Genomic DNA, 22,715 nt, shown 5'->3' on the forward strand with positions numbered 1-22,715 from the left:
TGCTGCTGAGGTAAGGGTATTCCTTAGCCCAGTTTGGAAACTCTAGATGTGTCATTTGGATGGATCAGTAAACATTTTGAGGGGTTGTAAATATGCACTTGGAATGGTTTTGTAGCTTTCATTTGATCACCTAAAGAAATCAACACCACTACCAATTTCAAGCAGACTTACTTTTTAAAAAAAAACAGTAAAATAGTAATATAAAACTATTTGTGAAAAGGAAATATTTGGGGAAAATGTTTTACAACTATAAGTCAGCTGCATTTTGAGTAATGGCCTCTGTAAAGATAGTCACAAACAAATCTTCATCCTGGGACTTAGGAATTTGAGTGATCATGGTGGCAGATGAAATAAAGACTGTGATCAAGTGTATTCAACCTAGAAACATTAGCCTGGTTTATGTAGGTAAGCCCAACAAAATCATAAGAGCCTTGAAATGTGGAGACAAAAGTCTATGTTTGAATGATGCATATGAAACAGAGTTAGCTGGTCATTGTTGCCTTGCAAAATGTAAAAATTCCATGAGTCAAGGAAAATAGAATGTCTCAAGGCAGGTGCAGGCAAAAAATCAAACTCGTCATTGGAGTTCCTGCAAGGAACACAGACTTATTTTAGTCCTGTGACACCTACTTCAGAATTCTGACCTATACCACTATAATATAGTATCAGCAGTTGTTTTCTTCTTCTGTTTTGAGAGAATATCTTGCTATGTACCCCCGGATGGCTTTGAATTCTGGTCCTCCTGCTCCAGCCTCCTGAGTGTTGGGATTATAAATGTGCAGCACAGTTCCAACAATACATAGGTACCTCTGGAATTTGACTTCATGGCCTCATGCTCACTTGGTTTGAATTGCTGTCTGCCACTAGAATCATGCATTTTTCTAATTATTTTAGAGACTGAGTCTAACATTGTGTGGCTAGGATTATATATGTTATTTTAATCCAGTAAATATGTGGTAAATCTATATTTGACATAAGGTTTATATGTATCAGCATAATAAGGAAATGCTGAATTGTTATCAAGAAGTTATCATTCTTATCAATTATTTATAAACAAAAGGAAAACTTTCTATTTATTTGCCTTATTAGCCTTATATTAAACTTTGCACCATGAACCAAGACTTAGAAGATGCAAAATTCTTCAACTCATTTTTTTCATTAATTTATATCTCACCTAAACCTAAAAACTTCTTTATGAAAAATGTTTTGATTAGTTTCATCAAATTTCACCTCTAAAATTGAGGGAACAGGGTTAGTGGAGAGTAATGAATGGGGTGACAGTGATAAAGGTGAACTGGTGAGTAATAAGACGATATACTGAATTAAAGTCCCTTTGTATACTTATTTAAACATAATATGATTATAATATTAAAATTGAAAAGCTTACTTTTTGTTCGATTTTCAGCAAAAAATGTTAATGTTGGATAACTCATGATTATCAAATAACTTATGGGTTTTGGAATGCCTTTTCAACAAATATTCTTAATATATTAGTGACATAGAACATCAATGTAGTAAGTGCAATTTGGTGTATATTGTATATTGATAGATTCCAGTGATAAATATATAATATCCTAGGAACAGAAAAATGATTTTTTTTTGTGTGTGGGTCATGGAGCTTGATCTCTGGGTCTGGGTTCTGTCCCTGAGCTCTTCAGCTCAAAGCTACTACCCTACCCCTGGGCCTGGGCATTTACCCCGAGCTTTTAAGCTCAAGGTTACAGCCCTACCTCTTCAGCCACAGTCCCACTTCTGGTTTTTTAGTGGTTAACTGAAGATAAAAGTCTAAAGTCCTTTTGTGCTTTGGCTGGTTTTGAACCTTGGTCCTAAGATCTCAGCCTCCTGAGTAGCTAGGATTACAGGCATGAGCCACCACACCCGGCTGTTAGAAAAAGCACTTTCTGCAGTGTCTTTTTTTGCCACCTTGGGAAATTAGAGGAAAATAAAAAAAAAATCATGACACAAAAGAACTGCAGCCTATAAAATTTCTGCATAAAACATTTTATAATGGTTTTCCTGAAATATATTTCTGAAATTTTATAATTGCTAAAAGTTGAGAAACTTCTTTTTAAAAGTTATTTATTAAATAGTTGCACAAAGAGGTTACAATATTTTCCATATTTTTATTGTAATTAATAGAAGGATTATGTTATATTTGCCAGATAGAAGGTGCATTACTTCACATACATTGATGCCCTTTCTCATGTCTTGGTCCCCATTTTCCTACACCCCACCCCCACCCCTCATTTTGTTTTCCCCCTTTCCCTATCCAATTTCAACTAACCAAATACAAATATGTCCAATATATTAGATAACAAAGTGAGATACTGTAACAATATGAGATAACCAAGGGAAAGCAAAAGAGATGAGAGATAACACAGTACATTAAGGACAACAATCACTCATTATATGGCTTTTGCTTCTATATCCTAGAGGTCCTTTCATACTATATGGCCTTATGTATCTAGGTTCTGTTCTATTGCAGATCTCTGCTAGGAGAGCCCAAGGTTTCTACTGATTAGGACAAATGAGGGAAACCATTGAGCCTATGTTCCTTTGAGTCTGGCTTACTTCACTTAATATGATTTTTTCTAAGTCTTTCCATTTCCTAACAAATGGGGCGATGTCATTCTTTCTGACAGCAGCATAGAATTCCATTGTGTACAAATACCACAACTTGTTGATCCACTCATCAACTGAGGGACATCTGGGTTGGTTCCATATCTTTGCTATGGTAAATAGTGCTGCAATGAACATTGTTGTGCTAGTGGATATAGTATGTCCTTGTTTCTGGACAATTGGGCCCAGAATTGCTGGGTCATAGAGGAGCTCTATGTTTAGTCTTTTGAGGAACTGCCCTAGTGCTTTCCATAGTGGTTGAAAGAGTTTGCACTCCCACCAACAGTGTGGTAGTGATCCCTCCTGGCCACATCCCCTCCAGCATCTGTTGTTATTCGTTTTCCTGATCCTGGCCATTCTAACAGGATTGAGGTGGAATCTTAGAGTTGTTTTGATTTGCATTTCTTTTATGACCAGAGATGTTGAGCATTTCTTCATGTGTCTATAGGCCATTTTTATTTCTTCTTCAGAGAAGACTCTCTTTAAGTCTTTGGCCCATCTTTTAATGGGATGGTTGTTTCTTTGGAGATTAGTTTTGGAGTGATTCAATTTTTTGAGCTGTTGATATGTTTTAGATATGAGGCCCTTGTCCTTTGTGTGGTTGGTGAAGATCTTCTGCCATTCTGTAGGCTTCCTAATTAATTTGCTAGCTATGTCCTTTGCCATACAAAAGCTCTACAGTTTAATGCAGACCCAATTATCCAGCCTTTCTCTGATTTGTTGTGATTCTGGGTCCTTATTAAGAAAGTTTCAACCTCTGGCAAGGAGGCCTACTGTATCTCGTATTCCTTCTTGTAAAGTTTCCAGTGTGTTGGCTTTTACCTCAAAGTCTTTGATCCATTTGGAGTTAATTCTAGTGCAGTGTGACAAAGAAGGATCCAATTTTAGTTTTCTGCAGATGCTTAACCAGTTCTGCCAGCACCACTTGTTGAAGAGACTGTCCTTCTTCCATTCTATTTTTTTTATGGCTTCCTTGTCAAAGATTAGGTGGCCATAGGTCTGTGGTTTAATATTTGGGTCCTCAGTTTTATTCCATTGGTCGCCAGGCCTGTTCTAGTGCCAGTACCAAGCTGTTTTGATAATTATAGCTCTGTAATAGAGTCTAAAGTTTGGTATTGAAATTCCTTCTGTGCTGTTCTTTCTGCTAAGAAGTATTTTTTCTACATGGGTCTTTTATTCTTCCATATGAAATTTTGGATTGCCTCCTCTATTTCTTTAAAGAATGACATTGGGATTTGCTGAGTATTGCGTTGAATTTGTAGATAGTCCTTGCCAAGATTGTCATTTTCACAATGTTGATTCTTTCAATCCAGGGTAATGGGAGGTTTTTCCATTTCCTCAGTTCTGCTTTTACTTCCTTTTTCAGGGCTTTAAAGTTTTCATCAAAAAGGTCCTTTACATTCTTAGTTAAGATAATTTCTAGGTACTTTATTTTCTTTGAGGCTATTGCAAACGGAGTTGTTTTCCTGGTTGTTGCCTCATTCCTTTCACTGTTGACATAGAGAAAAGCAGTTGATTTCTGAGGGTTAATTTTATATCCTGCTACCTTTCCAAAGTTTTGAATCAGCTCAAGGAGCTCGGGAGTGAAGTCTATAGGGTTCTTTAAATACAGAATCATGTCATCTGCAAAGAGGGAAAGTTTTACTTCCTCTTTCCCTATTTGGATCCCCTTTATGCTTGCTTCTTGTCTTATTGCACTGGCTAGGAATTCTAACACTATGTTAAAAGGAGTGGAGAGAGTGGGCACCCTTGTCTCGTTCCTGATTTTAGAGGGAATGGCTTTAGCTTTTCGCCATTAAGTATGATGCTAGCTGTGGGTTTGTGATACACAGCATTTATTATACTGAGGAATGTTCCTTGGATTCCTAGTTTCTCCAGAGCTTTTAACATAAAGGGTTGTTGGATCTTGTCAAATGCCTTTTCTGTATCTATTGAGACAATCATGTGATTTTTGTCCTTGCTCCTGTTGATGTGTTGAATTATATCAATTGATTTGCGTATGTTGAACCAGCTTTGCCTCCCTGTGATGAATCCTGTTTGATTATAGTGTATAATTTTTTCGATGATTTGTTGTTGACGGTTGGCCAGTATTTTGTTGAGAAGTTTTGCATCGATGTTCATCAAAGAAATGGGTCTAAAGTTCCCTTTCTTTGATGAATCTCTGTCTGGTTTGGGGATGAGGGGTATACTGACTTCATAGAATGGGTTTGGCAAAGAGCCTTCATTTTCAATTTTGTTGAAGAGCTTGAGGAGTATTAGTGTGAGCTCTGCATTGAAGACATAATAGAATTCAGCTGTGAATCCATCTGGCCCTGGGCTTTTCTTAGGTGGAAGGTCTCTTATTGCCATTTCTATTTCATTGCTTGAAATAGGCCTGTTTAGTTGGTTTAGTTCTTCTTGGTTCAGTGTGGGTAGGTTAATATTGGCTAGACATTCATCCATTTCTTCTAGATTCTCAAATTTGTTGGCATAAAGGTTTGAGAAGTATTCCCTCATGATCCTCTGGATCTTGGTAATTTGTGTCGTGATATTACCATTTTCGTCTGTGATTTTGTTTATTTCAGTATGCTCCCTTCTCTTTTTGGTAAGATTTGCTAAGGGTCTGCCAATTTTAATTTTTTTCAGAGAACCAACTCCTTGTTTTGTTGATTCTTTCTATGGTTTTTTGGATTCCAATTCATTTAATTCTGCTTTGATTTTAATAATTAGCTTCCTTCTACTGGGATTGGGGTTGGTTTGCTGCTATTTTTCCAGGAGCTTAAAGTGACACATTAAATTGTTGGTTTGCAATTTTTCCAATTTGGTGTTGTAGGCACTCAGAGCTATCAATTTTCCTCTGAGTACTGTCTTTGCCATGTCCCAACGGAGCTGGTATTTTGTGTGCTCCTTTTTGTTAAATTTCATAAACTGTTATATTTCTGTTCTAATCTCTTCGATGACCCATTGATGATTCAACAATGTATTGTTCAATCTCCATGAGTTACAGGGTTTTCGTTGGTGGAGATTGGTGTTCAGTTTCAATTTGATGCCCTAGTGATCTGAGAGAGTGCAGTGAATAATTTCAGTGTTTCTGAATCTGCCTAGGTTTGTTTTATGGCCTAAAATGTGGTATAGTTTGGAAAATGTTCCATGTGCTGCTGAAAAAAAAATGTATATTGTGTTGCTGCTGAGTGGAATAATCTGCAGAAGTCTGTTAGATCTAGTTGGTCTACACATTTGTTCAAATCTAAGGTTTCTCTGTTTAGTTTTTGCCTGGTTGATCTGTCCATAGGTGAGAGTGGTGTGTTAAAGTCACCAACATTCACTGTGTTTTGATCTATGTATGGTTTCAGTGAAAGTAAAGGTTTCTTGATGAAGTTCAGAGCTCCGGGATTAGGTGTGTAGATGTTTAGGATGGTTATGTCCTCCTGGAGGAAAGATCCCTTTAGTAGTATGTAGTAATCTTTTTTGTCTTTTTTCACTAATTTTAGTTTGAAGTCTATTTTAACTGATATGAGGATGGCAACTCCAGCCTGTTTATGGGGGCCGTTAGCTTGATAAACTTCCTTTCATCCTCTCACTTTCAAAAAAATGTTTGTTTTTTTTGGGTAAGATGTGTCTCTTGAAGATAGCAGAATGATGGATCTTGCTTTTTGCTGCAACTAGATAGTCTATGTCATTTAATTGGAGAGTGAAGTCCATTGATATTGAGAGTCAGGTTTGAGAAATATTTATTAGTTCCTGCCATTTTTAAAAGCTTCCATTAGGGCCCGTGTCTTGACAGTTCTTGTGGTATTTAGATGGTATGTGTTTTAGGTGCTGTTTCTTTCTCTGTATTACATTTGGTTTTCTTTGTGTAGAACATCATTGAGAAGTTTCTGTAATGTTGGTTTGGTTGCTACATAATGTTGAAGCTTTTCCCTTATTTTTCCCTCAGTTATGAATGAGAACTTAGCTGTGTACAGTATTCTTGGTTGGTAGTTATTTGTTTCAGAGCATGACATATATCCTTCCAATCTCTTCTTGCTTGCATGGTCTCTGCTGAGAAATCTGGGGTTTTTCTGATTGGTTTGCCTTTATAGGTGATTATTCTCTTTGCCCTGGCTGCTTTTAGGATCCTTTCTTTGGTCTCTATTGGTCAAGTTCGGATTATAATGTGGTGGTGGGATGTCCTTTTCTGGTCAGGTCAGTTTGGTGTTCTAAAAGCTTCTTGTATCTGGATGGGCCTGCCCTTCTGGATATTTGGGAAATTCTCTGAGATGATTCCCTGAAGTACATTTGCAATACCATTGAACTCTTTCACCAGACTCTCCTCAATACCAATTAGCTTTAAATTAGGCTTCCTAATTGTATCTTGGACCTCCTGAAGCGTTTTCTCATATTTCCTAGATTTGAATTGACTCATTTTCTGTTCTTTCTCTATAACAACTAAATTATCTTCTTCCCTGGAAATTCTCTTTTCTGCATTGTCTAACCTGCTATCAAAGCTTTCTACTTTATTCTTCTTCTCCCTTGCTTCTAATTGCTCATTTTTGATGCTTTGCATCTCTTGTTTTAGATCATGTATGGATTTCTTTAGCTCCTTGATTTCCATTTCAGTGGTTAGCTCAGCAAGCTTTATTCTCTTTGGGCATTTGTTGGAGTTCAGTCACCTTCTTTTTTGTGGATTCTATGAATTTTTCCAATTTTCCTTGAAAATCCTTCATTATGGCCTCCTTTATGGCTTCCCCTTTTTCACATATCACCTTGTTTATGGTTTCCTCTTGTTTAGCTGTGGCTTCCTCCCTTATCTCTTTCTTTATGTTTTCACATTTTTCATTAATGATGTTTATCAATTGCATTTGTATAGCACTTGTAAGACTCTCCTCTAGATTTGCCACTGACTGCTTCATTGCCTGTTTATATTGGGTGGGAGATGCTATTCCTTGATTTGACATTTTTCTTGAGTTTCTTGTTCTGCCCATTTGAAAATGGGAGCAAGATTAATACTAAACAAGATTATAATTTTTCAGATATAACCAACCTAGACCTTTTTAGTTGGCTGACAATACATGTTCATACTTTTAGATTGGTAATATCACTCTCTCTTTCTTTTTGTGCACCTACATACAAATCTAATACAAACACAGATGACAATTTATGACCAAATCAATAAGCCCCTCAATCCAATCTCTATTGTAGTTAAGTCTCTCTGGACCTAGAGTATAATTGAACACCTACATACAGAGCATTGCTCAACAACCATCAAATGTAGTAGATCCATGCATTATAAGAGTTGAAGGATGAACAGAGGACCAGAGATAGAAAAATGATATGAAAGACAACAAGGGAGGTAGGAAAAAATAATGAAGGAGTGTGAGATTATTATAGTCATGAAGAAAAGGTATAGTATAAGGATAACTGACCAAGGTGATAGACAGGTAGAATATTTGAGTATAAAGCTTAGAAGAACTTAGATAAAATTTATGAAAATAAGAAGAGTAATAAGAAGAATATATAGAGAAAAGAGGGAGGTAGATATAGGAGATTTCAATGATACAAATTTTAAAAAGAAAAAAGAGACAATACAACAACAAAACAAAACACACCAAAAAAAAAGTTGGGGGGAGATTCCTCACTATTGTGAGTTCTTACCCAAGAGATACTAGGTTTGAGAACCAGGAGATTAAAAAGCAGGTGACTGTATCAATATAGATATTATTTTTATTCAGACTCTACCCAAAGCTGTCACTGTGTTTCAAGAAACGACCACAGTGACAGACGGAATGCGGGAAAAAAGAGGAGGAAAAAAAGAGAGAAAAAAAGGAATGAATCATAACAATCGAAAAAAAGGTGTAGGTAAAATGGCAAAGAGAAAATAAGAACAACTAAAAATGCAAATGAAAGGGTGTAGAAGAACAAAAAAAATGGGTATTCTTCAGGTGTTTTTTTGGAGGGCAGGACAGGAAACTTCTGTCTCCACTAAATTCGATATCCTAAAACTTCAGAAAGTTGTCTTTTTCTCTTGTGATTTGTCTTTGCAGTTTTTCGGATCAGATTGCTTGATTGGGAAAATGAGCTGAAATGGGATGGACTGGGGCCTAATTTCTGGCTAAAGTATCTCTGGGAAATCCTTTGCCAGTTAGAATGATGTCGTTGCCAGCATCACCTCTCAGGCTCCAATTGCTTTGGCCGGGTCTTTGCCAGCAGTCAAGATGGCGCTGCTCTCAGCTTGTGGATGAGGGGCTCCCTCCCAATGCCATTCAACAAGCAGAAGTGGAAACTTCTCCTTGGAGGTACTTACAGATTGCTGGATTCTCTGGTTCCCTGAAGCTGGCAGGTCTGTGCACGGCTGGGTGTCAGCTCTGGGCTCACACAGGCTCTGTGTGGCTCTGCCTGCAGTAGGCAGGTTTGCGCCTCTGAGAAGCACTGTCTGCTCCTCGGCTTGTGGGGCTCCACGCTGTCTTCTTGCACGGGTATTCTGCCTTTTTCCTCTCTGACTGAGATCTCTGTGGCACTAAAGCTTACTTAGGATCAATTTTTGGTAAAGAAGTGTCCCCTATGCTGCCAGAACTTGTATCTTGGCCGGAGCTCAGAACAACTCGCACTGAACAGCCGCCATCTTCCGCCCGATCTCTCAGTGGTTACAATTTATGCCAGTTTATGAGCACAATGCATCTTGATTGATGTTATTCCTTCCATCTTTTCCATTTGACTTCAATCATCTCCATAAATGAAGTCATTTTATTCAACGTACGTTATGTAAGAATTAAACTAAATAATTTTTCAGGTAGGGATTGGAGAGCCTTCTTTCCTTCCTTGCTTTCCAGTCCTGAGTCTCAAACCCAGGGGCTGAGCACTATCCCTGTGGTTTTTCACTTAAGGTTAGCACTCTACTATTTTGAAACACACCACCACTTTTGGTTTTCTGATAGTTCATTGGAGATAAGAGTTTTGTGGATTTTCTTGCTTCAGCTGGATTTGAATCATGATTCTCATATCTCTGCCTTCTGAGTAGCTAGAATTACAGGTATGAACCTCTTGCACCTGGCAAACATAGTATATTTTAATATGTAGCTCAAACTTCATCATATATATATATATACATATATATATATATAATTTATTTACTGAAGAAACTAGGCAATCCATCCAAAGTCCAACCTTATTCTTTAATAAATGGAGGAAGCAATTCAAAAATTCACATATAATAATAAAATACCCCATATGGCAAAAACAATCCTTAGCAGAAAGAACAGCGTTGGAGGAATATCAATACCAAGCTTTAGACTATTATATAGTTACAATAATAAAAACAGCTTGGCACAAGAACAAGACTGAGGACCAATGGGATAGAACTGAAGGCCCAGAAATCAACCCACAGACCTATGGCCACCTAATCTTCAATAAGGGAGCCAAGAAAATGGGATGGAAGAAAGATAGCCTCTTCATCAATTGGTGCTGACAAAACTGGTTAAGCACCTGTAAAAACAAGTCCTCAAACATACAACCATCCCATTAAAAGGTGGGCTAAGGACTTTGCTGAAGAGGAAATGACAATGGCCAATAGACACATGAAGAAATGCTCAACATCTCTGGCCATAAAAAAATACAAATCAAACAACTTTGAGATTCCATCTCATTCCAGCTAGAATGGACATTATCAAGAAATCTAGCAATTACAGATGTTGGCAGGATGTGGGCAAAAGGGAATACTAAAACACTGTTGGTGGGAGTATAAACTAGTTCAGCCACTCTGGAAAGCAGTATGATGGTTCCTCAAAAGGCTAAACATAGAGCTCCCATTTGACACAGCAATACCACTCCTGGGAAATTACCCAAATGTCCATAAACAAGGACATGGTAAAGCTACTAGCACAACCATGTTCATTGCAGAATCATTTATCATAGCTAAGATCTAGAACTAACTCAGATGCCCCTCAGTAGATGAATGGATCAAAAAGATGTGCTATTTATGCACAATGGAATTTTATGCTGCCATAATAAGAAATGACATTGCTTCATTTGTAAGGAAATTGAAAGACTTGGGAAAAATCGTATTAAGTGAAGTAAGCCAGACCCAAAGAAACATAGGTTCCGTGGTTTCCCTCATTTGCAATAAGTAGTACACATCCAGGATTCTCCTAGCAGAGGACCACAATTGCTCAATAGGTATTTGGATATGGCCACATAGGATGAGGATAAGTGAAATGAACTCCAGGATATGGAAACCATGGCTTTACTTTTTGTATTTGTTATTCTCAAACTGCTGTGTGAGGTTATTTCTTCTCCTTCTCTCTTTTTTTGTTTTCTTTGTCTCCTTATGGTTTTTCTCATGTTATTACTGTATCTGAAGTTGGTAGCTGGTATACTTTTTTTGGTTTATTTGAAACAGGCAAAGGAAGGGGAAAAAAAAGATGATTGGGAGGAGGTGAGGTGGGGGAACTGAGAGCAAAACACAAGAAGGGGCATCAATGTTCAAGAAGTAATGTACCCACTATCTGACAAATGTAACAGTAACCCCTCTTTACATCACCCAGACAATAAAATACAATTTAAAAAAGAAAGAAACTAGTGGCGGGGAGGGAAATGGGAACAAAAACATGAGAAGCAGTATCAATGTTTGTGAAGTAATGCACCTTCTGTCTGGTCAATATAATGTAACCCTTCTATTAATTACAATAAAATTTTTTTTAAAGCGGCATATAATGAGTCATTGTAATCCTTAATGTACTATGTTATCTCTCATCTCTTTGGCTGTCCCTTGGTTATCTCATATTGTTACAGTATTTCACCTTGTTATCTGATATATTGTATATATGCTTATTTGGTTATTTGAAATAGGATAAAGATGGGGGGGAAACAAGATGAGGGGTGGGGATGGGGGGGGAAATGGGGACCAAGACATGAGAAATGTTTGTGAAGTAATGCACCTTCTATCTGGTGAATATAATGTAACCCTCCTATTAGTTACAATAAAAATATATGGGGAAAAATTGAGTCCAAAAAAGGAAGAAACTAGGTCATATCACTAAACTTTGCAGACTATATCTCTGTGGTAATTTGAAATGTTTCTCTATCCTGTTCTTTTCATAAATTGATAGCAAGATATAGAAGTTGAATAAATTCAAGTTCAGAAGACTGTCTCCCTTGCACATATGTGAAATATCTTTCACTGTTCCTTGTAAATAAACAACTCTCATGCATTTAGAATATCATGAAAGCGCATGCCTATAATCATCAGTTCAAAGCCAGCCAAGGCAATTAACCACCAAGAAGCCACAAGTGGAGCTGTGGATTAAGTGGTAGAGAACTACCACCTGAGTAAAAGAGTTCAGAGATAGTGTCTAGACCCTGAGTTCAGGATTGGGGTAAGGGGAGAGAAGTAAACAGCAGAAAGGACAAACATCATACCAGTGATTAGACAAGAGTCCAGTTACAGTTGAAAATGATGCCAGCTTTGATAATGTAAAATTATTCACACTGGAATGTGGCTTAGTGGTAGAATCTTAGCCTTGCATGCATGAAACCCTGAGTTTAATTCCTTAGTACTACATAAACAGAAAAAGCAGGAAGTAGTGCTGTAGTTCAAGCAGTAGAGTAGTAGCCTTGAGCAAAAAAGCTCAGGGACAGTTCCCAGGCCCTGAGTTCAAAGCCTAATTCTGGCAAAGAGTATAAAACTAAAAATTATTCTTTCCAAGAAAAAAATTGTCTTCTTTTTCTGATTATCATGAAAGATATATATTTTGATCAGAGTAATGTTATAGTTTGAGGACCATCACTTAAAAATATTCTGGAAACTGTGAGAGGCTGGGGTAGGGGGAGGGAAATGGGGACCAAGACACGAGGAAGGATATCAATGTTTGTGAATTAATGCACCTTCTATCTGGAGAATATAATGTAACCCTTCTATTAATTACAATAAAAATATATGAAAAAAATCATGAAAGTGCAGAGAATGGCTCAGAAAGAAAAAAATATTTTAATTTTTTTCATTCTTGAAATCTCTACTGATGCTAAACATGACTATAACTGAACATATCTCCTGTCAGAATAATGAAAAATGCCCAGTGAAGGAAGAATAATATTATTTTTGAAGAGTTCATAATTTTGCTTAAATAAGAGATAAAAGATTAACTTAAAGATTACAATACAAAGATAATAATTTCATAGATAATTAAAAAATTAATTTAAATAATACAACAAAATCCAAGTATAGGATTCTCATTTAGAAGAATTCATTTCTTGCCCCATTTGAAAGGAAATGGAAAGACTTAGAAAAAAATCATATTAAGTGAAGTAAGCCAGACTCAAAGGAACATAGGCATAATGGTTTCCCTCGTTTGTCCTAATCAGTAGAAACCTTGGGCTCTCCTAGCAAAGATTTACAATAGAGCAAAACCTAGATATATAAGGCCATATAGTATGACCCTAAATGAAAGGACCTCTAGGATATAGAAACAAAAGCCATATAATGAGTGATTGTTGTCCTATGTTATCTCTCATCTCTTTTGCTGTTTCTTGGCTATCTCATATTGTTATAGTATTTCACCTTGTTATCTGATATATTGTATATATGCATATTTAGTTATTTGAAACAGGATAGGGAAGGGAGGAAAACAAGTTGGGGGGGTGAGGGATGGGAAATGGAGAACAAGACGTGAGAAAGGATATATATAAATGAAGTAATGCACCTTCTATCTGGTGAATATAATGTAATCCTTCTATTAATTATAATAAAAATATGTGGAAATAAGAATTCATTTCTGTCTAGTATGACTTAGTACAGTAACCATGGCTAGGGGAATATATATGAAGTTCAATACTTGTGCTATCCATGATACAAGGAACTCTGGTTTATTTTCTGTTTAACTGACACTATTCATGATTCTGTGTCAATACCAACTGTCTGAATTTTCAGACAATGTCAGTCTTAGACAAGTTGACAATTTGTGCAGGGTCTAATGATGAGGCAAAGCCAGGCCCAGGACTAAGTCAGGAAATATAACCAGACTTAACTTGGAAGACTTACATAGATAGCTAATGAAGAGATGTACTGCTTTTATTCTGCTTTTATGGATGGTGCCTATTAGTTTTATGCCTAGATTTCATTGCCTTTCATTAAACTATAGTGTAAACCCAATCCACCAGTCACATACATTTACATTTTATTTTTTCCTCAGGGATTAGCAAAGGTGGGTCCAGAAATGTACCTTGAGCCATGAGGAAAGAGTGTGTTATAGACTAATCATGGAGAAGTGCTCTTTTTGTGGCAGACATTAACCTATACTCAGTATTGTGATGTTTGTTTGGGTTCTTGTTCTCTTGTATAATCTGTACATTTTTAGTGCCTTTAGGGGAAAATGTCCCTTGTGTTTCCTCAATCTGTGCTTTTACTCTACAATGGAGAAAAAATGATTAACGTATATCATGTCAAAAATGGAATGTAAAGTTGTAAGATTAGATCTCTATTGTAATTTCTGCTTTCAAGTTATGATATATACTATAATAGCCCAAAAATGATAACCTAAATCAAAAGGTAAAATAAAGATGGATGCAAATAACCTTTGATTTTGGTTGGAAGTATATTCTTCCTGTAATGTAAGTTTTAGTAGGATACCCACCCCACATGCACACACACACACACACACACACACACACACACACACACACACACATGTACACACACATGTACACACACATGCACACACACACACTAAAATGTATAAATCTTCAATAAAAGTTACCAATAACTGTTAGAAAAATTTATAGATCTTTTTGGTTAAAACTCTCCTTGACTATATGGAACCATCCCAGATGTCCCTCAGTTGATGAGTGGATCAACAAGATGTGGTATTTGAACACAATGGAATTCTATGCTGCTGTCAGAAAGAATGACATCGCTCCATTTGTAAGAAAATGGAAAGACTTAGAAAAAATTATATTAAGTGAAGTAAGACAGACTCAGAGGAACATAGGGTCAATGGTTTCCCTCATTTGTCATAATCAGTAGAAACTTTGGGCTCTCCTACCAGAGATTTACAATAGAACAAAACCTAAATACATAAGGCCATATAGGATGATGCTAAATGAAAGGACTTCCATGATATAGAAACAAAAGCCATATAATGAGTGATTGTTGTCCTTAATGTACTATGTTATCTCTCATCTCTTTTGCTATCCCTTGGTTATTCTCATATTGTTACAGCATTTCACCTTGTTATCTGATATATTGCATATATGTATATTTGTTTATTTGAAGACAGATAGGGAAGGGAGGAAAACACAGATGAGGGGTGGGGCTGGGGGGAGGGAAATGGGGACCAAGACATGAGAAAGGATATCAATGTATGTGAAATAATGCACCTTCTATCTGGTGAATGTAATGTAGCCCTTCTATTAATTACAATAACAATATACGATAAAACCTCTCCTTGACTATTAGTGTGATAATAGGTGTAAGACTATTAGAGCCCCATTATTCCTGTCATAAATGGATATTATTAGCAGACATTACTAATACATTGACAGAATGCTTGATTTGTAGTGGTACCTGGTAAACTAAACTTTTATATTATAATGAATGCATGCTGTGATCAAATTTCCCTCTCACTGTCTGCCTAAATTTAAAAGATAATTATGAAGAATAAAATTTTAGAAAAATCCAAGGATATTCTAAACAGTAAACAGCTAAACATATGAGACAGATACAGATACTGAGTAGTTATGCTCTTGGGACATGGCTGTCAAATAAAGTGGAGAGTTAGCTAAGTTCTGTGGTTGGTTTTGAGATAAGCTCTTTTTATGGATTCAAATCTGGCCTTCAACTATCTAGCTGATTCTGGTCTTAATCTGTCCTCAAATCCTTCTTCCTCTGAAGTGTTGGGATTTCAAGCTATATGCTTGGCTGATTTTGCTAAATTTAAAATCTTAATGTAATCATAATAGAATTGTCTATGTGACCAGAGACAATTTGTGTAAATTCACTGAGCATTAGTTTCTGCCTCTGTAAGACAGGACTAATGCTACTTGTATTGTTAAGGTGAAACCAAGTTTCTGGCATGACAAAGCTACCCAGAGATAATGGCCTTAAGTTACAGTTCATGTGGCAGTACTGTGGTAAATGGCCACACTTTCCTTCCATGGATAACTCTACTTTTTTTTAAAACCTCTCAATGCAGAATTTTTTTCTCTGAACTTTTTTCTCTCACTTAAAGTTTTGTAATATTTGCTGCTTGAAACTCTGGGTTTACTTATATTGTGTTCTGTGTCACTTCTTCTGGTTCTTTCTGCTGAGGTAAGAGCACTGCCTCCTTGGGTGCTGTTTAACAATATCTGATGCCTTGCATTGAAAGAGGCAGAGAAGACTGTCAATTTTCCTTGTCTTTTTCTCCCATCCATTGCTTGAAGCAATGGCCACCAGAAGTTGCACTGTAACTCCTTCTGCCTCCCCTGACCTCCATCTGATTTTTTGATGAAAGAGGAGCAACAGGTCCTTTTTCTAATCATGCAGAATACAGAGAAAGGACAGAAATTGCCTTTGGTTTTCTTTTCACACACCGTGCCACAGCTGCTTTTTCTCCACGAGTGATTTTCTTGTACTTTTCTTCATTATGACCTATTAGAGTTTACCCTATACTTCTCTCAAACCTATCAGGAGAATCATAAATGTATCTTAAAGGTTGATGTATTAAAGGCTTAGTGCATGGTTTGCTTCGTTGAAAGGCTGGGAGCATTTTAAGAGGTCAAGCTAGCGGAGGGTCTTATGTTATTGTGGGTGTGACTTTCGAGCGATTGTGGGACCCTTCTGTCTTTTTGGCTCCTGTCAACACAAGATGGGCAAATGTTCCTGCCCTAATGTGCTGTTTCAACACAGCAATAAGGCCAACTAAATATGAATTGACATCTCCAAAAGCTGTCACTTAGAATAACCCTTCTGTCTTTTACACTGATTATCTGTTTTGTCATAGTTATAAATAGCTAGGCCCTGGTGGCTTGTGCCTGTAATCTTAACTTCTCTGAATGCAAAGATCTGAGGATCATGGTTCCAAGCTAGCCTCGACAGAAAAGTCAATGAGATCCTTATCTCCAGTTGACCACCAGAAAACCAGAAGTGGTGCTATGGCTCAAAAGGGGTAGAGAGCTAGTCTTGAGCGAAAAAGCTAAGGGACAGTGCCCAGGCCCTGAGTCCAAGCCCCACAAGCACCAAATAATAGCAACACATTCTTTGCTTCTTGTCTGTATTTTTTGTCTTTGTTTTTGTAGTTATTAGAGGTTGAATGGATTCTGGTGGAAACTGGACCTATTTTTTTAACTTGTGCTTTCTGAGTATACTGACATTGGTTAGACAGGGTCTTGGTTTTCATGGACTCTGACTTCAGTTTTGGCTTATTGAAGGGCATCTTATCATCTTAGGTTCGGGTTACAAATTGAGGACATCTGAAAAATCCCTTACAATATTCTATAAACAAAGTATTTAGTGGAATATTTGGCTTTATAGTACAAGGTTAGCATGATTGATATTTCATTCTTGGAATGAACGGTACCAGGATGTTGTGAGGGTAGAGGGCCTTGCCTCATATTGCACAGTTGGTGGTGACTCCCACTTGGACTGTCACATTTGTCCTTCTCTGAAAGCAAATTTACACGATGGTACTTTACTTCAACTACTGGATCGGTTCAGCTCCTGTAACTTTACCTTTTTTTTTTAGCACAAATCTATAGAATTGAAAATTATATTCAGTATGCCTATGATTTAATCAGATTCTCTTGGTTAAAATGCAAGATATAAATCTTGAATTATTAGTATTATACAAGTAAACAACTCCATCTGATAGATTTCCACTTATATATTATTTATAGACTCAATTTTAAAGAGAGTGGCAATGCCCATAAAATAGAGAAAGCAAATAACCATGTGTGGAGTGCATCTGCCTTTCTATATTGGATACATTAAAGGTGAGTTCTTCCTCTCCGTCACTGAGCTCTTTGGCTTTGAAAAATAAAACCAATAATCTTATTATAAATTCCTAAAAATAAACATCTACTTAAAAATAATTTTTCCACTTGCCCTTATGTTGGACATTTCTCTGCTACAAATAAAAATAGACATAGTAAAAGGGAGGGATGAGCAAAACTGGAGAAAGAAACATACTGTCACATAAGCAGTTAGCAACATGCATAAGTGTTTCTTTGTTAAGTATGACTCTGTGAGACTTTAGACAGTGGTTCATTTTATGTTGGCTTTGCTGTGTTTTTTTTTTTTTGATGGGGAGTGGGTCATGGGACTTGAACTCTGGACCTGGGCGCTGTCCCTGAGCTCTTCAGCTCAAGGCTACTGCCCTATCCCTTGAGCCCTAGCTCCACTTCTCATTTTTCTAGTGGTTAACTGGAATTTCATTGACTTTAGTGCCCAGGCTTTCAACCTTTATCCTCAGACCTCAGACTCCTGAGTAGGTAGGATTACAGGTGTGAACTACCGCACCCGGCTTTGCCAGGAAGTTTTATGTCAGGTAGCTAACAGTTATATCAGGCTCCTGGCTGTGTGAATCTCTGCTTCACAAGGAAATTGATGTAGACTGCTGGAACTATTCACATTAGGCTTCCAGTGAGTACTACAGGAGTTTGCCTCTGACACAGGGGTGGTACTGTGATCACCAGTTCATGTGCTTACCAAGAGGACTGAATAATGTCATCTTGAAAAATGTATACTCAGTGGGTGTGTTGGTTGATAGTGATTATTTAGTGACATGGAAGGATAGGAAGTAAATAAGTTTATAGATAGAGCAAATAAAGGGCATGGTGGCCCTTGTTTGTTATCTTAGTTACTTAGAAGGCAGAAATCAGAAGAATTGTAAGTTGAGACCTGGCCAAAAAACAAAAAAGTTAATAAAGCCCATCTCAGTGAACAAGTTAAGTTGTGGTTCTTGTCTGTGGCTCCAGCTTTGTTGGAAGTATGGGTCTGAGTATATCAGTTTTGCTAATTTCATGACAAAACATAAGACTGTCTAAAATATGTAATAGCAAAAAGGATCTGGGTGTGGCTCCAGTGGCAGAACACCTGAGTAACAAGAACAAGACCTGAGTTCAATCTTCAGTACTGCCAAAAAATGAAAGTGACACTATAGGCATCTTTATGCTGAACATTAGTGTGTTTGTAACATATTATGAAGAGTTATCAAGCCAATAATTGTTAGGCATCTTTGATAAATACAAATAAGGGTTAGACCCTCAATGAGCTTAGGTAGAAGAAGATATGAAAACACAGCATGAACTAGATGAAGTGTTCAATTATTGTTTTCAGAAAAGAATCTGCCTTCTGTCACAAAGAAGCATGAGGATACATTTACTGAGATCAGCTATTTGTTTATCTCTCGGTCTGTCTGTCTATTGGTCTATCCTCTATCTGTCTTCTGTCATACATTCTATTTTGTCTTCTACCTTATATTATGGAAAAGACCACATTAGAATAATAGTTGGGAGGTTTAGTTTGAATAATTCTCACTTAAAAAGGAGCCTTGGCTTTCAGTAAGATTTCTCAGGTTAAAAAAAAAAAGGATTTGATTTAATATTTGAAGATGGAGTTAACCTCCTGCTGTGCTTTAAGCATTTAAGAACCTGCTGCAAAGTGGCATTTCAAAGACAGCTTAATATTAAATTCAGTTTTCAATATTCATATCTAATTGCTGTTTTGTTAATAAGTAGCAGCATAGCAATGTTAGTATGTTTTGCACTTATAGGCACTTTAGACTTTTGTTTAAGTACATTGTTCTTGTATATGTGTCCATATAGGTATTTAAAAATACAGATTGTCATTTTCTTTATTCAGCTAAGATATCCTTGAAATGAAGATTTACCTTCCTGTTCTTTGCTAGCTTCAAGTTCAAACCCATTTTATTCAAACAGAAAATTTAAATCGAGACAATCTGGAACATTTAAAGGAAGCTCTACCTTTTCCTATAAGTGAAGAGAATTCACTGAAGACTGGGTATTTTAAAGCAGAATACAGGTATTGATTGACAGCTTTTTTTCTATCTATTTCACCTATTCTGCATGTTCAGAGTATCTTTTTACCTCTTACATAAGTAAAAAAATAAAATGCGACTTTTGTCTGGGGTAGTAAAAATGATTGTGCATGCAACTATTATTGATCATTAATCGCATAACAGAAAAGTTGACTGCAGTGGAAAAAAATCAAGTCAGTTTTATTATTCATTAAGACATTCCTGAAGGAGCTAACTTTCATAGAAAGAATAGACAATCAAATTATAATATCTTACAATGATGATATGAAATATGACCATGTGCTAAACTGCTTTCCTTTTTTATAATCAGATGTTCCCAATGATTTATGCTAATTTAGATGCTATTATTACCATCTATTATCATCATCATTCAGACTTTGTTGTTGGAATTTTTATATCATAGAAATGTTAATGATTATTCAAAAAAAACCTTAACATGGGATTTAAAATACATTAACTACTATCATGGCCATTAAAATTATTTTAAATGACCTTAGAAGTGTCCCAAATTTGATCTGGAAATAATTTAACTTTATACACAAGATTATTTGACCACAGTTTTGGCTTCTATAATGATTATTTTTCTAAGGGATTGGCATAGATAATATCATTCATTTTTAATAGAGTTACATTATTGCTTGTGCTCATTTTGTCTTAGGCTTACTGGAGAAACAGCTGAAGAATTTGTTTGCTGTTTGTCTTACACCAAAATGATAATGAGATTTTGCTCAAGTTACAAGATTATTTAACCGGTCATCCAGTTTGTTCTCTGTTACAGTGTCCTTTTTAAGTTTGTATTGTCTCTACATCATTTCCATTTTTTTCTCTTCCCTTTCAGCTGAATATTCAACTCAAATTGTCCAATTTGTCTCTGAGACTAAGACATTAATCATCTATGGTTCCTCTCCCATTACTGCAGATCCTCCTATGGGCTTCTAAAAATTATCACATTTCTTTCTTAGATATTTGATTCCTTGAGTCTCCAACTTTCTCTCCATTTCTTCCTGGTCAAACACATTGAAAACTTAATTTGTATTCATTTCCTTTATATTCAAACTCAATTTAATTGGATTCCGTTTCCTATCTCTACAATACATGATAGTTTGTGGTTTCCATTGAACATTTCTAAAAGAATCAGTAGCCTATCTATCTATCTATCTACCTATCTATCTATCTATCTATCTATCTATCTATCTATCTATCTACCATCACTCTAGTTATGGAGGTAAGAAAATTCACCATAGCATCAAAAAGGATGCTTTGGTAGAATCTTAGGAGCCAGAAGATGTGTTCTTGTAAGAATGACATGTTCAGATTGGCATGTCAAGGAAACATTTAGAAGATCAAACTACGGTTCTGATTTGCCCAATCACTCCCATTAACTCATGTGAATCTACAAAACACCCAGCTTTGAAACTGGATATAAATAATTCTACTGCTACCCTTCCAGGTTAGGAATAACTGAATAATTGTGGGGGGAAGCATTTTGAAATTCAATTGTACTGTGTATTGTGATGTGGTAAGTAGGTCTCTATCAGATTGGAAAAATATAGAACCTCCAAATCTGGCATACGTCTTTAAAAAACTAGATACAATAGAGGAAAATATCTAGCTCCTATGAAGTGAAAGTGAATTTCAAAGCAAGAGAGCAGAACCATTGTTTTATAGCTTATATAATTAATGTAGGCTATAAATCCCAACTTTATATTGGAAGTACTACATAAGTAAACCCAGCCCATATTTCTTTTTAACATACATTCATTTCAGATAGCATGAAAAAAATAATTTCTTTTATAAGCCCTGAGAATTTAATTTGAATCTGAGAATTAGTTTAGTTCCACACAGCCCATGGGTTACATAGAAAGTTAACACTTGTCTTTAAATAATATTTACCTCAAACAAAAGAATGAACAGATATTCACAAGGAAATCATATCATATAAATTGTACTGTGTACTTGCTAATTCCCAAAATATTCCAGCATTTATTTTTCCCCATCACTCTAAAAACTTCACTTTCGAAAAGTTGATGAGGTTTATTCTGGTCTACATATTGATGGTGCTGGGGCTAAAGATACAAATAGGAAAATAGGAATTCAAAGAATTTTCTATCTTTTGTTTGCCAGTCCTGGGGCTTGAACTCATGGCCTGAGTATTCTTCTTGGGCTTTTTCAAGGCTAGGGCTGTATCACTTAAGCCACAGCACTACTTCCAGCTTTTTCTATGTTTGTGGTACCAAGGAATTGAAGCTGGGTCTTTGTGCATGCTAGGCAAGCACTCTTACCACTAGGCCAAACTCCTGGCCATAGAGTAGTTCTATATATTTTTCCAATTGCATTTCATTGTTGGGTAATATATAGAGGTGTTACAGTTACATTTGTCAGGTAGTGGATACATTACTACCTGAACATTGATATTCCTTCTCAAATTTTTGTTCCCCTTACTCTCTCCCCACCCCTCCCAATTATCTTATTTTTCACCTTCCCTTCTCTATTTCAAATAAATGTATATACAAGATACCAGATAACAAAGTCTGATATAGTAACAACATGATGTAAACCATCAGGGGAAAAAAAAGAGAAAAGAAATAGCTTCATATAGTACATTAAGAACAACAATCACAAAGGTAAACCTAGACTTTCCGTATCCTAGAGTTCATTTTGTTTTGTCTCATCCTATATGACTATATGTATATAGTTTTTGAAATATTGTGATTCACTGTCAATGAGTTACTAAGTTAGAAATGACTCCTATCTAAATTTAGTCTTTTGAGGAACTGCCATAATTCTTTCCATAGTGGTTAAAGGAGTTTGCACTCCCACCAACAGTGGGATCCCTCCTGGCCACATCCCCTCCAGCATCTGTTATTAGATTTTTTTGATCCTGGCCATTCTAACTAGAGTGAGGTAGAGTCTTAGAGTTGTTTTGATTTGCATTTCTTTTATGACCAGAGATGTTGAGCATTTCTTCATGTGTCTATATGCCATTCTTATTTCCTCTTCAGAGAAGACTCTCTTTAAGTCTTTGGCCCATCTTTTAATGTTTCTTTGGAGGTAAGTTTTGGAGTGATTCAATTTTTTGAGTTGTTGATATATTTTAGATATGAGGCCTTTGTC

This window comes from Megascapheus bottae, chromosome 11 (assembly GCF_031878675.1).
Source record: "Megascapheus bottae isolate mThoBot1 chromosome 11, mThoBot2.hap1, whole genome shotgun sequence".
In the NCBI taxonomy this organism is placed as follows: Eukaryota; Metazoa; Chordata; class Mammalia; order Rodentia; family Geomyidae; genus Megascapheus; species Megascapheus bottae.